Raw genomic sequence first — 9344 nt, 5'->3', positions numbered from 1 at the left:
AAAATGAAGGGTGTTTGCACATTAATAAGAACAATGGCATGAAAGTAATAAGGCCCATTTCCTCATATGTTATAACTTGAAGAGACCTTGGACATAATTACTCTAATGCTCTCATGTTGTCATTGAGGAAAAAGAGTCCCAGAGAAGCTATATGACTTGATGGGGTCACACTGCCCATTAGTGGCAGAGTTCCTGCACTGATTTCCAGGTAGCATTCTTGATTTTCTGCCATGATGCACTTGTGATTCATCTCACATCCATCATTAGCTCCCTGAAAGATTGTAACACCAAATCTTAATTTTGCAATGTCATATTCATAGCTAAAACAACATGCTGTGATTTCACAAGTATGGCTGCATGTTCTGACCCAGCTGCACGATAAACAAAGATTGACTGGGGTGGTGATGGGAAACTTGGTGATGACTTGAGTGATCAGAAGGCAAGACAGCAATGACTTGCTTTGTAATTTTCTTTTGCTGAAAAGCAAACACCAAGTCTCTGTTGAAAGTGGTTAGGAGTTGATGATGTTGTAGTTAAGATGACTGGGTTTAAATTCTGGGTTCACGGCTTAATAGTGTCATGACCTCAGGCAGGTTTCTTAATCTTTCTAAACCTCAGTTTCTGCTTCTGTAAAACAAGAATAAAAATAGCACCTCCTTTGCTGAGTTCTTATAAGTATTAAGTAAAACAAGACACTAAAGATATTAATATTTAGTGCATGCTGGTGCTCTTAAATACCTAATGAGCTTAATCTTTCATTTTTCTTTGATTTTGGTTTATAACACACTTATACAACCCACCTGTTCACTCATGTATCAATTCTGGACACTCTCAAAGTTGCTTTCTGGAGGTAGATTATATGAACTATCATTATTATTATTATTTGCCCACATCCTGCAGCATGCAGAACCTTAATTCCCCAACCCAGGATTAAATCTGAGCCCCATCCCCTGCACTGGAAGCTTGGAGTCTTAACCATTGAACCACCAAGGAAGTCCCTGAACTATCAATGTTCTGACAGAGTTTCTAAAATGCATTCCAGCACTTATAAGGGCATGTACAATACTAGGTTCTTTTAAAAAGAGTCTGTTACTATCTCAGTTAAAGTAACTATGTACCGCAACATCCTCACTCTCAACATCATCAGCAGCAGCATCTTCAATATCAGCATCATCTTTTTCAACATCACCATCGTCACCTTCCTCAATATCATCATCTTCTTCCTCTTCTTCTTCAACATCATCATCTATCAGGTACCCAGCAACCATCTAGAGGAAATCTACCTTGATGGTAAGGTTGGGCATTTTTACATTATGCTACATAGTATCTAGTAGTAGACAGGCAGGGACACTGAAGATTGGAGAAGTAAGTATCTTGTCTTCTAAGTTAACAAAGAGGAACCATTTTCAAATGTTAGAATTAGCTCAACTTCTACTCTCCCAGGAGATTCTGCTTGTTGCTTCTGGAGGTAGCTGATATGTACGTCGTCTCTCTGAAAACTCTGAGAGGAGACATGATCACTTCCTTTTCCTTCACCTCAAAATTCACTTATAGAATGGATGCATGTATGTATATGGCTGAGTTCCTTCCCTGTTCACCTGAAACTACCCCAATATTGTTAATTGGCTATATCCCAATACATATCGGATATAGATACCAGACCACCTGACCTGCCTCTTGAGAAATCTATATGCAGGTCAGGAAGCAACAGTTAGAAGTGGACATGGAACAACAGACTGGTTCCAAATAGGAAAAGGAGTACGTCAAGGCTGTATATTGTCACCCTGCTTATTTAACTTCTATGCAGAGTACATCATGAAAAACGCTGGGCTGGAAGAAGAACAAGCTGGAGTCAAGATTGCCAGGAGAAATATCCATAACCTCAGATATGCAGAGGACACCACCCTTATGGCAGAAAGTGAAGAGGAACTAAAAAGCCTCTTGGTGAAAATGAAAGAGGAGAGTGAAAAAGTTGGCTTAAAGCTCAACATTCAGAAAACTAAGATCATGGTATCTGGTCCCATCACTTGATGGGAAATAGATGGGGAAACAGTGGAAACAGTGTCAGACTTTATTTTGGGGGGCTCCAAAATCACTGCAGATGGTGACTGCAGCCATGAAATTAAAAGACGCTTACTCCTTGGAAGGAAAGTTATGACCAACCTAGATAGCATATTTAAAAAGCAGAGACATTACTCTGCCAACAAAGGTCCGTCTAGTCAAGGCTATGGTGTTTCCAGTGGTCATGTATGGATGTGAGAGTTGGACTGTGAAGAAAGCTGAGTGCCGAAGAATTGATGCTTTTGAACTGTGGTGTTGGAGAAGACTCTTGAGAGTCCCTTGGACTGCAAGGAGATAAGACCAGTCCATTCTAAAGAAGATCAGTCCTGGGTGTTCATTTGAAGGACTGATGCTGAAGCTGAAACTCCAATACTTTGGCCACCTCATGCAAAGAGTTGACTCATTGGAAAAGACTCTGATGCTGGGAGGGATTGGGCACAGGAAGAGAAGGGGACGACAGAGGATGAGATGGCTGGATGGCATCACTGATTCAATGGAGTGAGTTTCAGTGAACTCCGAGAGTTGATGATGGACAGGGAGGCCTGGTGTGCTGAGATTCATGGGGTCGCAAAGGTCGGACATGACTGAGCGACTGAACTGAACTGATAGCCCAGTATTCTTAATTGAGCTATATCCCAATACAAAATAAAAAGTCAAAAAACAAAAAGCTTCTCATGTGTATTTTCACACAGGAAGTATATAGTTGTAGACTGACTCTTTTCAGATCATAATTCTACCAACCACTCTGGTTCTTGAAATGGCAGATTCATAGTCAAAAGACCCAAGCCTGCCTCCCTCTCAATCTCTCTCTGTCTCTATATCTCTCTTTCCCTTTCTCTGATTCTTATCAGAGTAGCTTTCACTTCTAAAAAAAAAAATTCCTTGGTCTTTAAATATAGTAGCAATGTTTTTAAAATGTGCAAAGAGATAAATCTGGGTAAAGCGATTAAAAAGACTTTTTAATTATTAAAAAATGATAAAAAATTAAAAATTTAAAAAACCTCATGATCATTTTCTTTTCAAATTTTATTTTGCTCCTATTTAAATGATATTAGTCACGGAAAACCTAGGTTTGAAGTATCTTAGCATAATCTTGGAGAAGGAAATGGCAACCCACTCCAGTGTTCTTGCCTAAAGAATCCCAGGAACAGGGGAGCCTGGTGGGCTGCCATCTATGGGGTCACACAGAGTCGGACACGACTGAAGCGACTTAGCAGCAGCAGCAGCATAATCTTAGTAAAGGAAATATTTACACCAACCACCTTGCCTGCATAATTTATGAAATTCCATTCTTTAAAACCATAGACAAACTGCTTATTCCAAGTCAAAGTACTGTACTTTTTAATGGTACCCGTTCAGTCTGTTATCTCCAAAATGCGAATTGTTTTCTTTTCTGTTGTATAAGTTTTACGGATTCATCTTCAAACCTGATCTCAGGACATAAGCCAATTTTCCTAAATTTATCTTGTGCTTGTTAGCAATTTGGATTTATCTCTGACAGAGGCTAAATGGCTTAGAATATTAATTTACAGTCTTGTGCTAAAAATGTAATAAAAATCTTGGGTTTTGAGGGTAAGAGCCTGCAGCATGTCCATAACAATATGCAAAAGGCTCTGTTTTTACTAAATGTACCATAGTGAAATTAATCCTGAAAATAAAATTGTTTTCTCTCTCTTTAACATCTTGATACACGAACTAGTGATACTTGCTTCAAGCCCGATTCCCAGCCTACTTAGAACAAAAGCTCTGGGCAGCACACTGTGATACCAAGGCTAACAGCTGTCAGCTAGTACAGGCATTCGCCAGATGTTGGAGCCCAGAGGCGTTGAACAACAGTGATCATTACAGCCTTCCATCACCCCATTTAGAATTTACAACAAACTGAGCAGAAAGCCATTATTTCCACCTTCGGTATAAAGTTTTCCTCAGGCTGCAAGTGGAGCTCGGCAATGGACGGATGCACCATCTGCTCCGAGTTCACGGTGCTCTTTTCGTGGAACTTGCACCGAAAGAAATAAGTCCCAGATAAAGTCCAGAAAGCCGGAGACACTCTTTGTTCTTATCTGAGGGAATATCAAAATTCCTAAGGGTTCTTGATCATGCCTAGAAAAAGGACATACATTGTAATTAAATGAAATAATAACACATCATAATATAAGGCATAAAATGAACAAACATTATGAATTAATCATACTCAGACAATTACAACCCATATGGCTTGTTAAACTCAATCTGCTACCTGTAGTGACATTGAATGCATACTGTATATTCAATGCTGCAGTTTTTCTCCCTTTGGGATATAATTACCTAATTTTGTGAATGAGCAAATGAGATGTACAGGCAATGTGTTCACCATTTGGTATACTCTCTAGTCGGTCTCCCTTAATGGGTCAGAGAATGCCTGCCGTACATAGCTCAGAAGCCTTCTGCATTCCTTTCCTTAGAGACACTGGTTCCTTGGTAGACAAATGTCCATCTCACTCCCACTTCATGCCAACTTTTCCTTCTGCTCTCTGTCAAGGTACCTACCTACAGCAAGAAGTTAGAAGAGCAGTCTTTCTATACACCTTATCCAGGAAGGAAGAATGTATCTCTCCTGTGTAATTCGACACCACAGTCAAATGATACCAGTTCCCTGGAGAAAGCTTTGCTTTTTCTATAATAAAATCAAGGATGTGATTTAGAATGACTTCCCCACTTACCAAGGTCCCTGCTGGGAATAGCAGTAATATCTACCCATGCAGAACTGTTATGAGAGTGACATAAAACATGTCCATTGAAGGGCCTAAGCCCAGCAGTCAGCTTTCACTAAAGGGGTAGTGACCTTCCATCCTGGAAACACCACTGCGAGCTTGATTGTTCCAGAGAAATTTTTAAAAAACAACTAAGGAGGGACTTCTCTGGTGGTCCAGTGGCTAAGACTCTGCACTCCCAACGCAGGGGGGCTGGGTTTGATTCCTGGTCAGGGAACTAGATCCCATATCTGCAACGAAGAGTTTGCATGCCACAGCGAAAGATCCCCAGGCTGCAGCTGAGACCTGGCACAGCCAAATGAAAAAGCACAAACAAACAAACAAAAAAACCAACAACTGAGACGCTACTGAGAATGCTCTTATTCTGGAAGGACACAGACTGAAAATGACACTAGAAAAATGAGGGGTTGAACAGACTCAGGCCCAGCCTAGAGATTGGGCATATCACAAAATCACCGGGTTATCCACCAGCAGGTAAACCGAGGGAAATCCACAGGAAGCCAACGAATCTCACCAGCTCGTGGGATCAGAAACTAGGAACAAAGCCCCAACCAGCTGTACCTTCCCAAGCAACTCTTGCAGAGAGGCTGCAGAGGCAACAGATGAGAGAGGTCAGCTGTAGGTGACGCTCATCAGAAGGGTCAGAATGGGCCCTCAACCTTCTACCTCCAAGGCCAAACTTGTCCACACAACCCTCGTACCCTGAGCTGAGCAGCCAGTTCCAGCATTGGTGCCCAACTACAGATGCAAGATCTGCTGCGTGATCGAAAGAGGTAGAATGAACCTGATTCCTAAAGGGCCCGCAGAATCAGTGTCATGAATAAGCCTTAATCAGACAAATTTCACATTATCACAGAAAAGTAGACACGTGAAGCTTGTTTCAACGTTTATCCTCTTACAATCAAGCACTTTGAGTAGTGCTGTATCTCGGACAGAAAAGCGATGCCTGGGTTAGTGCTTTGCACAAACTTCAAACACAGAAACTATCTTCCCATATTCTAATTAGTTGTTTACAACTGTCAGGGAGTCCCAAGGCTTTTTTAGCTCAATGAAGCCCAGATTCTGCGCAGTTGATGATGGAGACAGGACTCCTCTTGGAAGGGAGCCACGGCCCATAGCCTTAACTCCTGTGTTCTGAGGTTCATTTGTCCCCAGAGGTCCTTGCAATTCTGGCTTCACCTCCAGCCCACCCTTTCAAGAATGCTCAGAGGCACAGCTGGGACCACTTAAACGAGAACATTTACACATAATTTTGTTAAGGACTTAGGGGAGAACAAAAAGGCAAGCGAGAGAGATTTGGTATATCAGAGCCTGAGTTTGAATTTTGGCTGCCCCTTTGTATTCAGTAAGCCGGGGACAGCCCCTTCAGTCCTCATGTATGATACACAGACAATAGTATACCTACCTCATTTTGTTGTGGGGATTAAATTTTAAAAAATGAAAATGGCTGAGCATACATCCTGGTACATGGTAGGAATTTTTTAAAAAATTAGCTTTACTCTATGGTTTTGTTTATTTTCTGCCTTATAAAGTACAGTTTTAATTCACCCTGATCCAAGCTGCCATCACGTCTCGCATGGATTATCACAGTGGCCCTTAACTATTCTCTGTCTTCTTGCTTTGCCCACCACCCGGAGTCTATGCCCGAGGCAGCAGCTATAGTGATTGGATTCATCTCCTACTGCTGTTGTTAACAAATTACCACAAATTTAGATGCTTAAAACAACACAGATGTATTATCTGACAGTTCTGGAGTTTGCCAAAATGGAGTCCACTGGCTTATTTTTTATTTAATTTTTATTTCATATTAGGATATGGTTGCTTAACAATGTTGTGTTAGCTCCAGGCGTACAACAAAGTGGATCAGTTATACACGCATTCATTCTTTTTCAGATTTTTTTCCCGTATAGGTTATTATAGAATATTTAGTATAGTTCCCCATGCTAAACAGTAAGTCCTTGTCGATCATCTATTTTATCTAGAGTAGTGTGCATGTTAATCCCAACCTCCTAATTTATCCCTCCCCTCACCTTTCCCCTTTGTAGGATTTCTTGCTTTTGGTTTTTAAACTTTTCCCATTTTTTCTTTCTCTCTCTCTTTTTTTGGTCAACCACAGAATCTTAGTTCCCTGACAAGGGATCAAAACTGAGACCTCTGCAGTGGAAATGCTGAGTCTTAACAACTGGACAATTGGGGAATTAAGTTTGTTTTTGAAGGCTATGAGTCTGTTTTGTAAATAAGTTCATTTGTATCATCCTTTTTTTTTTTTTCATTTGTATCATCCTTTTGGATTCCACATATAAGTGATATCATATATTTGTCTTTCTCTGCCTTACTTCACTGCTGCTGCTACTGCTGCTAAGTCGCTTCAGTCGTGTCCGACTCTGTGCGACCCCATAGATGGCAGCCCACCAGGCTCCCGTCCCTGGGATTCTCCAGGCAAGAACACTGGAGTGGGTTGTCATTTCCTTCTCCAATGCATGAAAGTGAAAAGTGAAAGTGAAGTTGCTCAGTCGTGTCCGATTCTTCGCGACCCCATGGACTGCAGCGCACCAGGCTCCTCCGTCCATGGGATTTTCCAGGCAAGGGTACTGGAGTGGGGTGCCATTGCCTTCTCTGTCTTACTTCACTAAGTATGATCATCTCTAGGCCCATCCATGTTGCTGCAAATGGCATTATTTAAATTTTTTATGGCGGAGTAATATATACACCACATCCTCTTCAACTATTCTTCTGTCAATGGATATTTATGTTGCTTCCATGTCTTGGCTATTGTAAAAAATGCTGCAGTTAACATTGGGGTGCATGTATGTTTTGGAATTATGGTTCTTCTGGATATATGCTCAAGAGTGGGTATGCTGGATCATATGGTAGTTCTATGGAAGGGCACCAGCCTTGAAGATCTATAAAACTTTTAGCAGAAAACATAGGCAGAACACATTTTGATATAAACTGAAGCAATATCTTTTTGGACCCACTTTCTAGAGTAATGAAAATAAAAACAAAAATAAACAAATATGACCTAATTAAACATAAAAACTTTTGCACAACAAATGAAACCATAAGCAAAGTGAAAAGACAGTCCTCAGAGTGGGAGAAAACATTTTCAAGTAAAGTAACTGATAAGGGATTACTCTCCAAAATATACAAATAGTTAATGTAGCTCAGTATCAAAAAAGTAAACCACCCAATCAAAAAATGGGCAGAAGATCTAAACAGACATTTCTCCAAAGAAGACATACAGATGCCCCAAAAGCACAGGATAATATGCTTGACATGCCTGATTATTAGAGAAATGCAAATTACAATGAGGTATCACTTCACACTGGTCAGAATGGCCATCATCAAGAAGTCTACAAGCAATGAACGCTGGAGAGGGTGTAGAGAAAAGGGAACCCTCCTACATTGTTGGTGGGGATGTAAATTGGTACAGCCACTATGGAGTATAGTATGGAGGTGACTTAAAAATCTAAAAATAGAACTCCCATTGGTTTAAAAATCGAGGTGTCCACAGAGCTGTGTTCCTTCTGGAGGCTCTCAGGAAGAGTGCATTACATTGCCTTTCCTAGCATCTAGAGTTGACCCTGGCCTCATCCTTACCCCCTGCATTCCTTGTCTCATGGCTCCCTTCCTCCATTCTCAAAGTATAAATAGTGGGCTGAGCCTTTACACTGTCACCTCTCTGGTTCTCCCTTGCCCATCTCCTTCTACCAGTAGGGGCACTGTGATTATTCTGGACCCATCTAGATAATCCAGGATAATCTCCCCATTTTAAGGTCACCTGACCCGGGAGAAAAGCTGAGTAATTGCCAATGCCACAGTCCTCACGCGGTAAAGTCAGATTTCAGTCTCAGGAACTATGACTCTGGAACCCATGACTGAAACCTCTGTGTCTTGTGGCTTTTGCCTCTGGAAGACCACAGCAATGGCAGAGGGTGTACAGGAGGTTGATGGTGGGGCTTTAGGAACGGCTGAACATTTCTGATTCCCGTTCATAGATATGGCTTAGGCTCCAGTTAGGAGCTATATTCTGCCAGGATATGTACAATAGTAATACAACAAAATATTATTTTTTCTATATTGCCATGAAAATTACAACATTTAAGTGCTCTTAAGTCTTTAAGAACACCAAGCCACATTTCTTTTCTACCTTTAAAAAAGTAAGAATGGGTACCAGAGCTAAGAATGTAGTTCGACTATCAAATTTGCAAGAAAATTAAAAACAGACAGAAGGCTAGCTACCCTTTGTTTCCCTGTCAGTATTGTGCCTTGACTTGACAAACCATAGCTTCTGTCATGACTGGTCCAAGAGAAGAGGAATACTTTTCCAGGCTGAACACATGCACCTTATTTACAATTCCCAAAGGAAAGAATGATTTCCTGTTCATTTCCCTACACTCAGGAAGAGGCCGTGACATGCTTCCCCAAAACTTCTTAGAACATGATATGGAGGGCAGGGCATAGCCCCCTGGACTTGAGCCGTCGTGTTCAATGTAAATAGCATTCCTTGAAACTAGACATGTCATGTTT

The 9344-nt window shown here is 41.1% G+C and overlaps 1 long non-coding RNA gene across 1 annotated transcript; it reads right to left on the bottom strand.

Moving 5' to 3' along the window:
- Nucleotides 1-2411: 2411 nt before the first annotated feature.
- On the bottom strand, nt 2412-6396 carry LOC129646281 (uncharacterized). Its single transcript, XR_008711820.1, has 3 exons — nt 5329-6396; nt 4591-4717; nt 2412-4164 (listed from the first exon to the last, which is right to left on the bottom strand). It is a non-coding gene; the product is annotated as an uncharacterized LOC129646281 (long non-coding RNA).
- Between the last annotated feature and the right edge of the window lie 2948 nt (nt 6397-9344).

The sequence above is a fragment of the Bubalus kerabau genome, chromosome 3, assembly GCF_029407905.1.
Source record: "Bubalus kerabau isolate K-KA32 ecotype Philippines breed swamp buffalo chromosome 3, PCC_UOA_SB_1v2, whole genome shotgun sequence".
NCBI classification, from domain to species: domain Eukaryota; kingdom Metazoa; phylum Chordata; class Mammalia; order Artiodactyla; family Bovidae; genus Bubalus; species Bubalus kerabau.
The sequence above is the reverse complement of the archived record's forward strand: the minus strand, read 5'-3'. Positions and strand labels throughout refer to the sequence as shown.